Source organism: Pipistrellus hanaki, assembly GCF_964339955.1.
Source record: "Pipistrellus hanaki genome assembly, chromosome: 11".
Taxonomy (NCBI): Eukaryota; Metazoa; Chordata; class Mammalia; order Chiroptera; family Vespertilionidae; genus Pipistrellus; species Pipistrellus hanaki.
In genome coordinates, this window is record NC_140513.1 from 13,605,700 (window position 1) to 13,620,396 (window position 14,697).

At 46.8% G+C, this 14,697-nt stretch overlaps 1 protein-coding gene across 3 annotated transcripts in view; it reads left to right on the forward strand.

Moving 5' to 3' along the window:
- The first annotated feature begins 7,321 nt into the window (after nucleotides 1-7,321).
- GSN (gelsolin) overlaps nucleotides 7,322-14,697 on the forward strand; it is a 51,915-nt gene continuing 44,539 nt past the window's right edge. Inside the window, exon 1 of one of the 3 annotated variants that reach the window (XM_084897920.1) lies at nucleotides 7,322-7,638. The gene's annotated coding sequence lies outside the window, so the exon portion shown is untranslated. The remainder of the gene's footprint in view (nucleotides 7,639-14,697) is intronic. The other 2 variants (XM_084897919.1, XM_084897921.1) reach the window with 2 other exon arrangements.

Sequence of the window (14,697 nt, forward strand, 5' to 3'; positions counted from 1 at the left end):
TGGGGTAAGTCACCTTTAACTACCTAACAGTTGCTTCTTCGTTCCTGAAGAGGGACATGTAGGACACCTGGAGACAATATAAGATACTCTAAGGGTGTCTATGCAGACACATTTTGATACAGAGCTCCTGGCAGGCTGGGCCTTGGAGAATGGGTGTGTGAGAAACTGAGGACAGGAACTGAGAACACTGGGCCAAGGAGTGAGGTTGCTGGACAGATAACTCCTGAGACACCTGGTGCCTGCCCAGGGACCTGGGTCTTAGGGTTATCTGTCTGAGGTCAGGTCAAAACAGCAAGAAGGGTGCAGAGGGAGAAAGCAAAACTCCAGATTGCCTGCTTGGTGTAGGCGTGGGCTGACTCTGCCCCCATCCCCGCTGCTGGGGCTGCATCAGCTTCTGAGTTTGGAAGCATTCAAGAGGAAAGGAAACCTCCAACCAGGAAACATTGAGCTTAATGCCTTAATAAGGCATTGGGTTTCTCAAGTTGGTGGTTTTGATTTGAGAGAAAATCTAAAGATCTAAAGCAGGGGTCCTCAAACTTTTTAAAGTGGGGGCCAGATCACGGTCCCTCAGAGAGCTGGAGGGCCGGACTATATGAACTACTAATTCCTACTGTAACACCTCACTCCCCAAAAAACCTGGTGGGCTGGATCAGACTCCTCTGCGGGCCGCATGTGGCCCGCGGGCCGTAGTTTGAAGACCCCTGATCTAAAGTGATTGCATTTGCATTGTGAGTTTTTAAAGACTTTTTTTTTTTTTTTTTTTTTTTTTTTTTTTTTTTTTTTTACAAATTACAAATGTAAAAATAAGGTAATCTGGAGTGACTTGACCTATAGGGAAATGTTTTGAAGGACTTATGAGACAGATGCCCTCTGGTTCTGCTTAGGCAGGACATTCATGCTGAGGCCAGTGTAGCAGAACCAGGGACTGGAGGAACTCCTGGTTTTATGAGCCAGATGTAATTGCTCTTAGAAATTGTTACTTCTACTGTCCCATTTTGCAGATGAGACAATGGAAGTTGAAAGGTTCATCCCGCAAGAAAGAGGCAGGTGGGGAGTGAAGTTGGGTGTCCCAATTCCTCTGGTGAGGCTATTTAGTCTCCAGCAAAGTGCCGCTTCTGCTGAAACAATGCTGAGAAAGGAGAAGAGGAAGAAGTGGGAGGAAATGGAAAAGAAGCACAATAGAGTAGGGAGAAGGGAAATGAGAAGGAGCAAAGTGCAAGAGGAGGAAAGTGGAGAAGGGAGATCGACTTTAGACTAAAACCTTAATCCAGTCAGCAGTTACGGATAGTTTTGTATGTGTTCTGTTTTGTTCTTTTGTTTTATTAGTTTCTCCAAATCCCCTTGGAGGTAACGATTTCTAGGAGAGCTTACATCTGGCTCATCAAACCAGGAGTTTTCCCAGTCCCAGGATCTGCTGCAATGGCCTCAGCATGAATGTCCTGCCCCAGTGAGAGCCACAGGGCCCCTGTCTCATAAGTTCCAGTGAACTGTCCTTCCAACATCTGCCTTTAAGGCCTGTGTGTTTTCACTGCAGCATGGAGCATGAGACGGCAGCACAACATTGAAAAGCCCATTGTTCTGTGTTGTGATAATATACTGTAGTTCAATGTGCAAAGTACTGTCCCTCCCACCCCGCTGGTAACCTGCGGGGACAGCTGAATGCCTTCTGGTCTGCTGAGCCCAGAAGAGTGGGGCTGGGCTTTCAGAAACAGCTGGGCTGATTCATCCAGAACAAAAGCCAGTTCTTCCTGCTAAATCCCTGGCAGGCATGGGCTGCGAGGCCAGCAGGCCCCTGTGCCCTTTCTTGATCCGGTTCCAACAGTGTCAGTCTCCTGCATGAGAGCCTTTGATGACTTCCCCATCCCTCTAGTCTGGCATATTCTCAGCCCCACTTCAAAAAGTGGGAGACAGAGGCTTTGGAATGAAATCTGGGTTCTCAGCTCTGCCGTTTCCCAGTTGTGCAATGTAAACAAGTGACCTCACTTCTATGAGCCTCAATTTCTCTGTCTGTGAACTGGGAGTGAGAATAGTTCAATCTGAGGAATTTGTTGTCACATTTGAAGGAGATAATGCTCGGAGCAGGCACCCATGAATTCCGTTGTCCTCTTGCTGCCCTGTTATCTTCTTGCTGTCTGGTTTTGTCTTCCATAATTCAGTCCATGTTCTCTGCACTCCAGAAACTCTGGGACATCCTCACTCATCTCAAACAACTTCATCCCTTTACCTACAGGGTTCCCATATGATACCAGCTACTGTTTACAGATTCTTTTCTATCCCCCACTCTTTGCAACAAGCAATTGATATGGACAATTTCATTTTCCCACAACTCTTTGAGGTGGACAAAATTATCAGATCAAGAAACTGAGGCACAGGGAGGTGTCCTCCAAAGTCTATCTTATCTCCTTCTTTGTAGTCTCCTTGGACCCTGTGTCCCCCCAGCCTCTCATCCTATCCCCACCTGACCTTCCTCTATCTTAATTCCCATAACACTCTATTGTAAATGTGTTTCCTTGGCACAGACCCTGCAAAGATTGAGTCTATGACTGAGTTATTTGTATCCCCTTAGCCCCAAATGCAGGGCCTGCACATAGCTGGTACTCAGAAAAGCAATAAGTAAATAACAGTAAGGAAAAAACAGAAAACATAAACTCCTTTTGTGGGTACAGTTTGAAAGAATACAAAAATAGCACTGCCTCCAAGATCTTTCTGATATGTATTGAAGGGGTTTTATGAGTTACTTTTTATTTCTACAGCAGAGACGTTTACGGTCTTTCTGAAAATAAGTCTACATTTCTCAAGAAACTCCAAATCACTTCCATATAAAGAGACAGTGACTTGTCATGAAGCAGTATATCAAGTGTACAGAGACGGGGCTAACCTCAAGCCCTAACATTGTCCAGATGAAATGAAATAATTCCTGATCCTGAATAGGAGGCATGGAAAAGACCTCCCTTCCCCTTGACTTTCTTTCACGTTGAAAGAAGCTGGGCTTTGCTGACAGACCTGGGTTCAAATCCCAGTTTACCACTCACCCAGCTCTGGAGGCTTACTCGGGCTACTTATCTTTTCTGAGCCTGTTTATTTGAAAAATTTAAGATAATTATACCTAACCTGAATGACAGCTGTAAGGCTTAATTGAAATAATAATGCAGCTAGAATATAAGTGCCTAAAAAGTGGTAGCTATAATTACAATTTTAGTTGCTATTATGATGAGTGCCACTGTCCTAGGACCACCTGTGTGCAGCTTCGGACAGCAGTGTCAGGCCTGGTAGAAGGAGAAAGGACATCTAGGTGCTTTTGCTACTTCCTTTAAATTCTAAGCTGGCAGGTGGATGGAGGGGAGATTTGCTGCTGGATAAGAGAAACAGTGACCTTGCTCAGGCTGATGCTGGCGTTGTTGATGGGGCACAGGTACAGAATTGTGCCTGCCAAGGATCCAGTGGAAGTTTAACTGTGGGTTTTGTGGCTGAGCTGACAGTGATCACATGGAACCAGTACTCTAAGTTATCATTAAAACATTCCTGCCCACGGACTCAGAAAACGTTAGAATTGGCAGCTCTTGGAATTCAAAGCACAACCCTCTGCTGAGTCCTCCTGATGCATCCCAAATTCATTTCCCATTTCCCTCATTTACTGCTTAATTAACTCAATAAAAATTTGCTAATCCTCTGTTCTGTGACACTGGGGATATATTAGAAAATCAAGCAACCACTTTTTTCTTCTTCTGAGCTCCCAACCACTGAGGGAGAGATACACATAAACAGGCACTCAATGTAGAGGGATGAATGAGGGAACCCAAGGTATGGGTAGTTGTGTGCTGGTAAATGTTAAACAGCTGGCTCTGGGATCAGGGAGAAGGGAAGTCTCAATTTGCAGCCTTTGCTAATTTCTCCCACCATGGCTGATTTCAGATTACCAGTGTGATGTTACTGAATGTGGAATTGGGAAGTTATGTGCAATAGTACACAATTATATACCATTTCCACGATATAGGTAAATAGGTAATATAACGGGGATCAGGCCTAAGCTGTCAGTTGGACATCCCCTGAGGGCTCCCAGACTGCGGGAGGGCACAGGCCGGGCTGAGGGGGACTCCCCTCCAAATGCACAAATTTCATATACCGGGCCTCTAGTTTAATTATAAGTTTATACAAATTAATTTTTACTGAAGGCTGTGTTTAACAAGTAGCTATCAAAATTCCTGGAAATTTAACAACCAGCTCTTGCAAGCTGATTCTAGCACACCACTGAAGGGACAGAGGCTGGAGCCAATAAAGACTCCTTCCCTTCTTCCAGGCTTGACTTCCTCCAGCCACTGCACCTTTGCTTGTTCTGTGCCCTTAGCAGATGCCATCCCATTCCTCACCTCCATTCTTATTCTTTCCATCCTTTCAAGGCAGATGTGTCCTTCTGCTTAGTGAAGCTGTATTTTCTGCCTGGCCTCCTCTCCCACCCGCCTCTTTCTCTCCATCCACAGGTTACAGTGGGAGCAGCCAGGTTTGTGCAGTGGGACCCTGTCTTTCTGGCTAGAGTTAATTGGATAAAAGGTAGGCATCTGACCCAAGTTAGCTATGGGTCACAGGCAGAGATTTTAGCTCACTGAAAGCAGAAATGCTTGTCTGAAGAGACACAGAGCAATAAGATGGGCAGCAGTGAAAGATGGATGTGAGAGTAGCTCCCCAATTTCCTCGGGTCCTGCTTCTGGTCTGACCCCGGGGCCCACTGTATCCCTGCCCTAGGGCTCCTGGGGATATTCCAGGATCTCCTGAGAGCACCCTCTCAATTAATCCTTGGCACAAATTTTCCATTTTTTGCTCTACTTCTAAGAACTTGTTATAAGGCATTCCATGCTCAATGAATACTTAGCCAAAAAAGCCTCACAAGTCCAGAAGTCTTCCCTGGCTAGCCTGGCCTTCTCCATTCTGAGTTTCTCCACACCCATCTAGCCAGTTGATGAGGGTCTCGTTGGCTTTCTCTGTGGAATATGGCCACCTCAAATGGTGAAGTTAGCCTTCAGAGATAACCAGTCCTCACCAGGCTATTTAATTAGCCAAAATGGTTATGTCCCAAACTCTAACCCCAAATTCTGATAACCCAGGTTGGTTATGGTAACTTTTCTTAACACTGTCCACAGTGTTTGGGTGGGTGGAATTTATAGTACTAACTTGGGTGCCTAGCAAGGGTCACCCCTGTGGATGGGGAGAGGCCTTCTCAGAAGAGGGACTAGGCAGCGCCAAATTGTCTACTGCATGGCCTAGGTATGGCCTTTATTTCCCAACTCCTCATTCTTGGGGAGGAGGTGGACTTCTGATAAAAGGATGCATCGGAATTCTTTTACGAGAGGAGATCCATATCAGCAAGGACCAGAAGACATTCACTCTGAAGGTGAAGATTCAGGGCAAAGAGGCTTCACGGAGACCTAGACCCAAGGCAGGAGGAGTACAAAAAGGAATCTAGAAAGAAATGAGAATAAGACACCAAGGCAGAGGGCACTTCTAAGCATCCGTGCAAGGCAGATTTTACCTTGACTGAAAAGTCAGACCAAGATTCAGCTTGACCACCCATGAAATGCATGTGTTGATGTATGCAAAGCAAAACACTAGGCATTTGGGTGGCTCTCTAGTATAAACATTGGTTATCATCATCATCATTTTAAATTATTTCTGGTAGTAGCCTAGGTTTACGGACTTTTCCAGTACAAAATGGAGCAATCACAGAGTTATGGGTGCAAGTCTCTGCTCTCTAGGCCTGGGTTTCCCCATTTCTACATTGAGGGGCTGGGCCAGATGTTCTCCAGTGTCCCTTCCATCCAATATGACATTCTCCAGTTCAGTGGACCCAGAGATTCAGAGGTTAACCTCTCTGGGCCTGAGAGAAGTTGCCAGGGTTGGAAATGATATGTTAGATAATAACAGGACATGTGTATGCTGGAAGTTGTAATCAAAGAGCTCAAAGCCAAAACAGACTGCATTTCTGCTTTTCTCCCCACCTACCCCACAGTGGGCCCCAGGAGTCTGGAAAAAGCAGGGATGGCAGAGAGGGTTTGAGCCTCCCTGAAGTTGGGCATCCTGCTTCAGTTATGGGAGAAGGTGGAACTGGGCAGAGTTTCCCAAGTCAGGAAGGGTGGCAGAATATGACACAGGACATTGAGCAAAGGAGAGAGGGCCAAAGACAGTCTGTGTGGTGTCATTTGTGTGCTCGGGAGAGCTATTCAAACCTCTCTATGTCTTAGCTTCCCTTTCTCAAAACTGCACCTGGTAATGCCTACCTTGTGTGTATATGTTGGGTGCAGGGGTAGGGAAGTGAGGTGGAAAGTGGGTAGCATCTGGGAAGCCTAGATAATGGACCAGGTGTTCAAGAAATGGTTCCTGTAATTGCAAGTGTTGTACAATGAGAAGGGTCAGGAGGAAGAGCCAGGCTGGGATTCCCCAGGAATTCTGCTCTTGGCCTCTTCACGTTTCTGCTCTCATTCCCAGCCTGACAGTTACCTGGTGTTAGAGGGAGATTTAACCCACCCAAACATGGGGCTGGTGCCAGCACCTATGCTGGGAGTGGACATCTTGGTCATCTAGTCCAGTCTCCTGTTGTGAGAGTCTCCTGACTTGGAGCCCCAGAGCAGCTGCAGGAGGCCTGGGAACCCACATTTGCACCAGGACTGTAGTCCTGCTTCATCCTAAATGGCTATCTCTCAAACGCATGTGACGTGCTTTGAGATAAATAAAATATTACACTTGTTTGCATTGCCTTGCATTCATCTTTCTAACTGTGGATTTGCTTAACCACCTAAAATAATATCTGCCTTCACACTAACAAGAACTTCCATTAATAGAGAACTCACAGTACCCGCCATTGTGCTGAGTCCTTCTCTCACTGAGTCTTCCCAACAGCCCCATGAAATCACAATTTTACAGAGAGGAAACTGAGACTTTGACATGTTAAGTCACTAGTTACGGACTAGGGACAGGAGTTGCAACCCAGGCGGCCTGACTGCGAAGCTCTGCTCCCTGTTTTAACTGAAGGACAGGGATGCAATTTGCCATTTCTTGTTTCTTCTCTCTGAATGAGGCTGGGAATCATCCTTCGTATTTATTCCCTTCAGCGGGTCTAGCTTCTGCTTGTCTGCTTTTGTGAGTAGCTCATTTTTCCCGCGGAAGACTTTGCCTGGGAAGTAGGACCTCACGGGAGCTGAAATAAGCCTCCGCTGGTCCTAGTGGAACATGGCATGCTGCCCATCCCAACTGAGCTCTCAGACTCCAGCCCAGCCCAGTCGCTCCTCCCCCTCCAAGCTCCAGCAGCTGTGCCTGGAGTACTCCGGGCCTCAGTTTCCTCGCATCTAAAGCTGGGAGTTTGTGTTCTTCCTGGGCAAGTAGCGAGGGTTGGTCTGGAGACAGAAGGTTAACCCCGGAGGCAGTGGAAGGCAGTGTCGCCACTCTCCGGGCAGCCTAGGGGAGGGGCCGGCGCTCCTGCCCCCTCCCTTCCCCCCTACACCTCTACCCTGGCCGCCCCGCCCTGAAGGCGGCTCCGGTCAGCGCCCTGCCCATCCCGGCCCACCGACCGCAAGCTCTCGCCCGGCCCTCCCGGAACCAGCTGAGCACAGCTGGACCCTGCAGCCGCCGTCGCCAGCGCCGCAGCCGCAGGTAGGGGAAGGAGGCGGCTACGATCCCGGGCATCTGGGAATCTGGTCAGCTGGAGATCTCAGTCCTATGGGTTCTTCTTTCCCCCTCTAACCCCCCCCCCCCCCCGGCCACTCCCTCCAACTCCCATTCCTGTCTAGAGCTCCCCTCCCGGTCTGGCGCCTGGACCTTGGGCGGCGGGGGCAACGCTGGAAAAGGACTTTCTCTTTCACCTAGCTTGTCTTCCAGAGGACCAAGGAGGTTTGGGTTGGGGGTTAGGCAGGGGAGGAGGGGATTTGGCCTCACCCACAGGCCCCGCAGTGCTGCCAACATCGACCCCGCCCCCGCGGCTGGTGGAACTGAGCCCAGGGCTACCGCGGCAAGGCACTTGGCTTGCAGGTAATCCCTCGCCCGAGGTCTGGGCGGTGGCTCCGCTGGGGAGCCTGCTCCACGTATTCTTGACTCCAGGGTAATATAATGCCTTTTCTCGCTCGTCCTGGGTGGTGAGGAGCCTCCCACCTCCTCGTTCTGGACCCAGAACTGTTAGAAAGTTTTCCTTGTCCTCGTGGGAAGTCTTCTTGCATTTGCTACCAGTAGGTGTGGTCTTCTCAGTGCTACAGAACTTGTTCCCTTCCCTGACTCACAGGCAAACTTCTTTCAAAACTGAAGGGAGTGATTGGAATCTCCCTTTCTCCCTGGGTCCCCAGACCTCTGGGCCATGCCTAAGGGCAAGCCTGGGTCCTTAGAAGCTTTGGGACATCTTCTGAAGTCCCTCTTCTGCCCAGGCATCTACCTCAGAGCAGAAGGCAGGGCTGCTGGGGGAGGTTCTGCTTTTGTTTGGCCTGGAGGACTTCTCAAAGACTCTGTCCTGCACATCCTGTTATCTCAGGATCACATTTTGACCAGGGCACCGCGACCTTTTCCTACACTGTACTTTAGAGTGTGCATAGCTTGCTGAAGTCTGACCACAGCCCCATGCTATAGCTGAGAGAACCGGAAGGGCGCGGAGAGTTGGTGACAGACTCATAGTCACAAAGAGAGGGAGGGGCAGGGCTGGGACCCAGTTCCAGTGGGCCCTCAGGTGACTCCCTCTAGCTGGTGGTACCTTAGACTCTTCCCTCCCTCCCCCCCCCCTCTTTAATAGTTTTTGATTTTTTTAATCCTCACCAAGGATATGCTTAGAGAAGGAAGAGAGAGAGTCTTGGGGGATGGGGAGAGAGAGAGACATCAATGTGAGAGAGCAACATCGATCAGTTGCCTTCTGTAGCCCAGGTATGTGCTCTGACCAAGAATCAAACCAGCAACCTTTTGGTGCACAGGACTACGCTCAACCAACTGAGCCACTCCCACTGGGTCTTAGACTCTTTTTTTTTAGTTTCCATTCATTCAGGGACCAAGTACTTCCCCTCCACCTTTATACACACTTGGAGGTGCTGGTTGGTGTTTTGGGGATGTTAAGAGGAAGAGGCTTAGAACAGGGGAGAAAGAGAAGGAGAAGAGACTGTGGGCATCCAGCTCCCTTGAGACTCCATTTTCTTTTCTGAGGCCTCACTATTTATAAATGTCAGAGAAATTGAAAACAGCCGGAGGAGCTTGAGTTGGCACTGGCGTGAGTTATACAGCAGCAAAGAAGGTTTCCCTGTGAATCAGGGAAGGAAACTTTACTCCAGAATTTTCCATAGTCTTTTTTATTATGGAATAATGTGAACTTGGAAAGCAGGCAGCTCCCTGGAAGGGAGGCTGCAGGGTTTGCCTCTCATGGCATTTCCTTCCTCCCTGCTTCCTTGATTCAGTACTCTTGAATGCCTTGTCCTGTGGGGGCCCAAGAACCCTTGAGGAGGACAAAGCTCACTATCCTCAAGATACTTCCCATCTAGAGTGGTCGACACAGTCATGGGACACTGATAGTCTGTAAGAGGAGTGACTATGTCTGGGTGACCCAGGCCTCAGAAATGAGTAATAGTGTCCCAGGAGATAAAGAGATTGAGGGGAAAGACATTTTAAGAAACAGGAACAGCTTGTGCAAAGGCACGGAGGTTTTCTGAGCAATCCACTTGGCTATAATGGAGGATGGGGGAAGGGTAGAGTGATGGGAGTTGAGACTAAGTAAAGATGGAACTTGATTGTAATCTAAGGGTTTAGACTTTATTTTAAAGACAATGAGGATTTGAGAAAGGATTTTGGCTAGAGCAAAGATTAAATCTCTCAATCTGGTGGCTGATGGTAGGAGATGCATTGGAAGAGGCTAGATTGGAGTTAGGGAGACCCCAGCAGGGTGTCACATGGTCAAGTGAAAGAGAGGCCAGGTCTGAACCAGAGGAATGGTCCCAGGATGGATCAGAGTGGCAGATTCTATATATTTTTATTGACTTTTTACAGAGAGGAAGGGAGAGAGAGATAGAGAGCTAGAAACGCCGATGAGAGAGAAACATTGACCAGCTGCCTCTTGCACACCCCCTACTGGGGATGTGCCCGCAACCAATGTACATGCCCTTGACTGGAATCGAACCTGGGACCTTTCAGTCCGCAGACCAATGCTCTACCACTGAGCCAAACCGGTTTTGGCAAGAGTGGCAGTTTCTAAAAGCCCAGCTGGAGATCTCCAAACTTGCCATAAATTTCATCTAAGAGCAGACAACAGGCTTATACCTATTGGATAAAGCTGCTAAATTATTCTGAGTTTTGCTGTGTTCTTTTTAAAGCAAATTTATATCATTAATATAAATGATATAAATTCGTTTTTAAGCAAATTTATATCATTAAAGATTCAAACACGGAGAAGAGTATAGAGTGACTTTCATCTCTCCAAACCCCCTTTTCCTCAGAGGTAGCTGCTGTTAACAGCTGTGTGTGCACTTGTGCCAAACTATCATAAGCAAGAGCTGTTGATTGGCTGCCTTCACAACGTCTTGGCCATCCAGTGTCAGTAGGTCACTTCCCCCTGCTCCATCTGTGTGGGCAGTTTGGGTCTTTCAGGAGAAATTGCCAAGTAATAGAGATGATTTATGCATGGTCTGTAGTCCTTGGCTGAAGCTTTGGTCTTTGATTTTCTTCAAGCAACTTTACAGCCTAACCCTATAATCTCTAAGGGTGTAAATATTCTTATTCAAGACTGTAGGACTGAGAGAAGTTAAAAGCACTGACTTGGGGGTGGAGCCACACTTAATTCTTCTGAGTGAACTTGGACAAGTCCTGGCTCTCTGTAAAATGGGGGGGGGGGGGTCGCGCATTGATCTGCATCATAATAATAGAAAGCTGCCTTTTAGAATACCAATCTCTGGGACATTAATTACTTTATTGATTCCTCACAACCATTCCTCTGAACTCGATATTACTATCCCCCTTGGAGAGGCTAAATAATGTGCTTTGGGTTGTGAGACTATTGGGTGATGATACCAGGACTCCAGAGGTCTGATGAGCTAGCCAGAGATTTAATCACTGCAGACATTCTCCAGAAGGTTCCATCTCGTTCTGACATGAGTACTGATGGGGGAGATTTGTTGTGGCTGGACAATGAACACGAGCCAGTGTGCATGGCTTGGGATGTTCAGTCCGGGCCTCCAGGGCTGTTTGTAAACACTTTCCCGTACTATCAAGAGGACTCCAGCTCACTTTTTCCTGTATTTCAGACAAGGCAAGACTTGCCCAAGGTCACCTGTTGAGTTGGGAACCCAGCAAGGACCAGTCGGCTGTCCCTTTACCATTTGAGCCCATGTTCTGGAAAGCTTTCTGGGAAAGCCCCCAATCCGTGCCCCACAGTTATTCCCTGAAAAAAATGCCTGCAGAAGCAGGAAGAAGCAGGTCCCAGGAGTTATGCATTTTTGGGGGGAGGGAAAGAAAGAGACCAGTGTTTAGGCAGCTGGGGGATGTTAAGTAAAAATATCTCCTCTCTTTCAAGTACGTGAGCGTGTGTCATATTTCAGCCTGATGTGGTTTGTGAGTTTGGAGACCACAGACAGGCTGGGTTCCTGCTGCTCTCGGGCTTCCCCCCTCTTCCTCATTCTGCCTTTTGCCTGGGGCCACATCAGCAACGTAAGGGCAGGGCAGAGAAAAGCGTGAGCATGGTCCTGGTTTTGCCACCAACAAAGCACGGGGTGATCTGTGCTAATAGATACCTTTCTCTGGCCTTGGTGTTCACTCTGCACTAGTGGGGGTGGACAGGGTGATGTCAGGCTTTCTGGGTTCAGGTGGCCTTGAGTCAGAGGGCTTTTTGCTCAGTGCAGGAACATGGGATCTGTGCTTCTGGGAGCACAAAGTGAGCCCACAGCAGCTGTCTGTGTTTAAGTTACTTGTGCCAGTGCCAGCTGGAGAGTCGACCATTATTCATGAATTTGGTCTTTGTGGACTGAACTGGTTGCCCTATTTTGCAGATAAGTAAATTGAGGCCTGATTCCTTTATGTATCCTATTCCCTGTTCTACAAGCAATAAGAATCATAGCCATCATATGTATGTAGCATGCTGACTATGTATTCTCACCTTTTGTCATACTGTCTTGTTTAATCTTTTAACAGCCCTGTTAAAGAGGTGATAATGGCTCCGTTTTACAGATGAGGAAACTGGGGCTTGGCCTAGAGAAATGACTTATTTTTTCTTCTTTGAGCCTCATAAGAGTCCTGAGGTTGTCTTTGTGGGCCCATTTTACAGGTGAGAAAATTGAGGCCCGGAGATAAGAATTCTCTTGCCCAGGCCACATGGCCAGTTAGGTTCCTCCCTGAGCCCTCCATCCAACCCCTGCCGGCTGCCTTGCGTTTTCTGCCTCAGAAGGCGCCTCTGTGCCTCTTGCTTTCAATGCTTGGACTAAGGAATAGCAGTTTTCTTCCTGGGCTGTAAAGCATTCCTGACATGTGCTATTCCCAAAGGGACTCCAGAAATGGTTTGAGCCATGGTGTCTCTGAGGGAACTCTGATGAAGGCACCACACCAGTGGGAATGGGTTTGTTGATTCTGCTGTTGAGCAAACAGCTTTATTACTTTCCAGCCTCAGCAAGGGTATCATGTGGGACCAGTTTATTTGCCAAGCAAAGAAAATTTTTATGATATATGTGTAAGCTTTCAAGGTGGAGCCTGGCCCTTCATTTCCTTCCATAGCGACTGTGGCTGGGCTGGGCCTTTGGTAGGTACTGGGTAAATACTAGTTAATTTTTTGGGAGTAGCAAAGTGCTATGGGGGGGATACCCATGGAATATGGGGCGATTTTCCCTCCCCTCTTCCAAGAACCTTTTTTTCTTTTTTCTAATTATAACAAATGTTGATGATAGGAAATTTGGAAAATAAAAAAGTATAAAAAGTAAGAACTGTCTATAATTCTGCCAACCAGAGAAAATCGCTGCTAACATTTGGGCACATTTCCTTCCTGATATTTTCAGTACTTTTTTTTACCCTCACATAACTGTGGTCATACCACATTTATAATTTTCTATTCTGGCTTTTTGTTTCAACAGTATAACAAATATTTTCTCATATTTTTCAGGACTGTAAGTTTAATTTTGTTGTTAATCCTCACCGAGGATATTTTTCCATTGATTTTTAGAGAGAGTGGTGGGGAGGGGGAGAGACAGATAGAGAAAAACACCCATGTGAGAGAGACACATTGATTGGTTGCTTTCTGTACACGTCCGACCAAGGCCAGGGATTGAGCCTGCAACTGAGGTACGTGCCTTTGACCCGAATCGAATCTGGGACTCCAGTCAGCTCTATCCACTGAGCCAAACTGGCTAGGGTTCTAAATTTAATTTTTAAAGAAGTTTTAAAAGTATACTATAACATAATTAGATAAATGCATGTCTATTGCTATTTTAAATATTTTGTTCCAATAGTCTGGGGAATTAAAGAAGTGAAATTATGCATTTTATTTGTAAAAAAAAAAAATCAGGTTTTACCTTTTTATTATGAAAATATGTGCTGATCTGACTAATCACTCTATAATTATTTTTAAGAAGTGAATATACTATGGTTCAGTTAACTGACCCTCTATCATTAGGAATTTATTAGCCTGTTTATAAACAGTGCTGTAATGAACATATACATTATTATTTTTTTCATTATTTCTTAGAAGGGTACCCAAGAATTGGAGTATCTGGGTCAAAATGACGTATTTTACAGGTTTTGTTACATTTTGCCAAATTGGTGCCCAGAAAGGTTGCAGCCATTTTTATTCCCATCAGCCATGCATGAGGGTGATGGTCTTTGTGGGAGCCTCTGAAGCTGGTTATCAAAATTCTAGCTCAGGGCCAAAACCAGTTTGGCTCAGTGGATAGAGCGTCGGCTTGGGGACTTAAGGGCCCCTGGTTTGATTCTGGTCAAGGGCATGTACTTTGGTTGCGGGCACATCCACAGTAGGGGGTGTGCAAGAGACAGCTGATTGATGACTCTCTCTCATCTATGTTTCTAACTCGCTATCTCTCTTCCTTCCTCTCTGTACAAAATCAATAAAATATATGTATATTTTAAAAATTCTAGCTCAGGGACCATTTACAGAAATTCATTTGCACAGTTCAGCATCAGTAAACTACCTATAATGGTTAAGATCCAGGCTGAAGAGGTAGAGAGATGCTGGTTCTCATTCTAGTTTCTGCTTGGCACTTGCCATAAGACCTTGAACTTAAACCAGGTCACTGCTCTACCTCTATGCTTAGAACAGAAGGGCTTGACTTTGTGTCCCCTTGACTTTGTTGTGATAATGGTGACACTCAGCTGAAGACCAATCTCCTGACTCCATTCTCACCTCAAAACAGTTTCCAGGCTCCAATCTTTAGAGTTTGGATGTTGGGAATTGCTTGGCCATGGCTGGGGATCCTCAGGCTCAGAGATGGTAAGTGAGCCAAAGCCGGTTTGGCTCAGTGGTAGAGCGTCGGTCTGTGGACTGAAAGGTCCCAGGTTCGATTCCGGACAAGGGCATGTACATTGGTTGCGGGCACATCCCAGGTAGCGGGTGTGCAAGAGGCAGCTGGTCGATGTTTCTCTCTCAACGACGTTTCTAGCTCTCTATCTCTTTCCCTTCCTCTCTGTAATAAATCAATAAAATATATTAAAAAAAAAAAAAAGAGAGAGAGAGAGATGGCAAGTGAGTTTCCTGAAGCACAC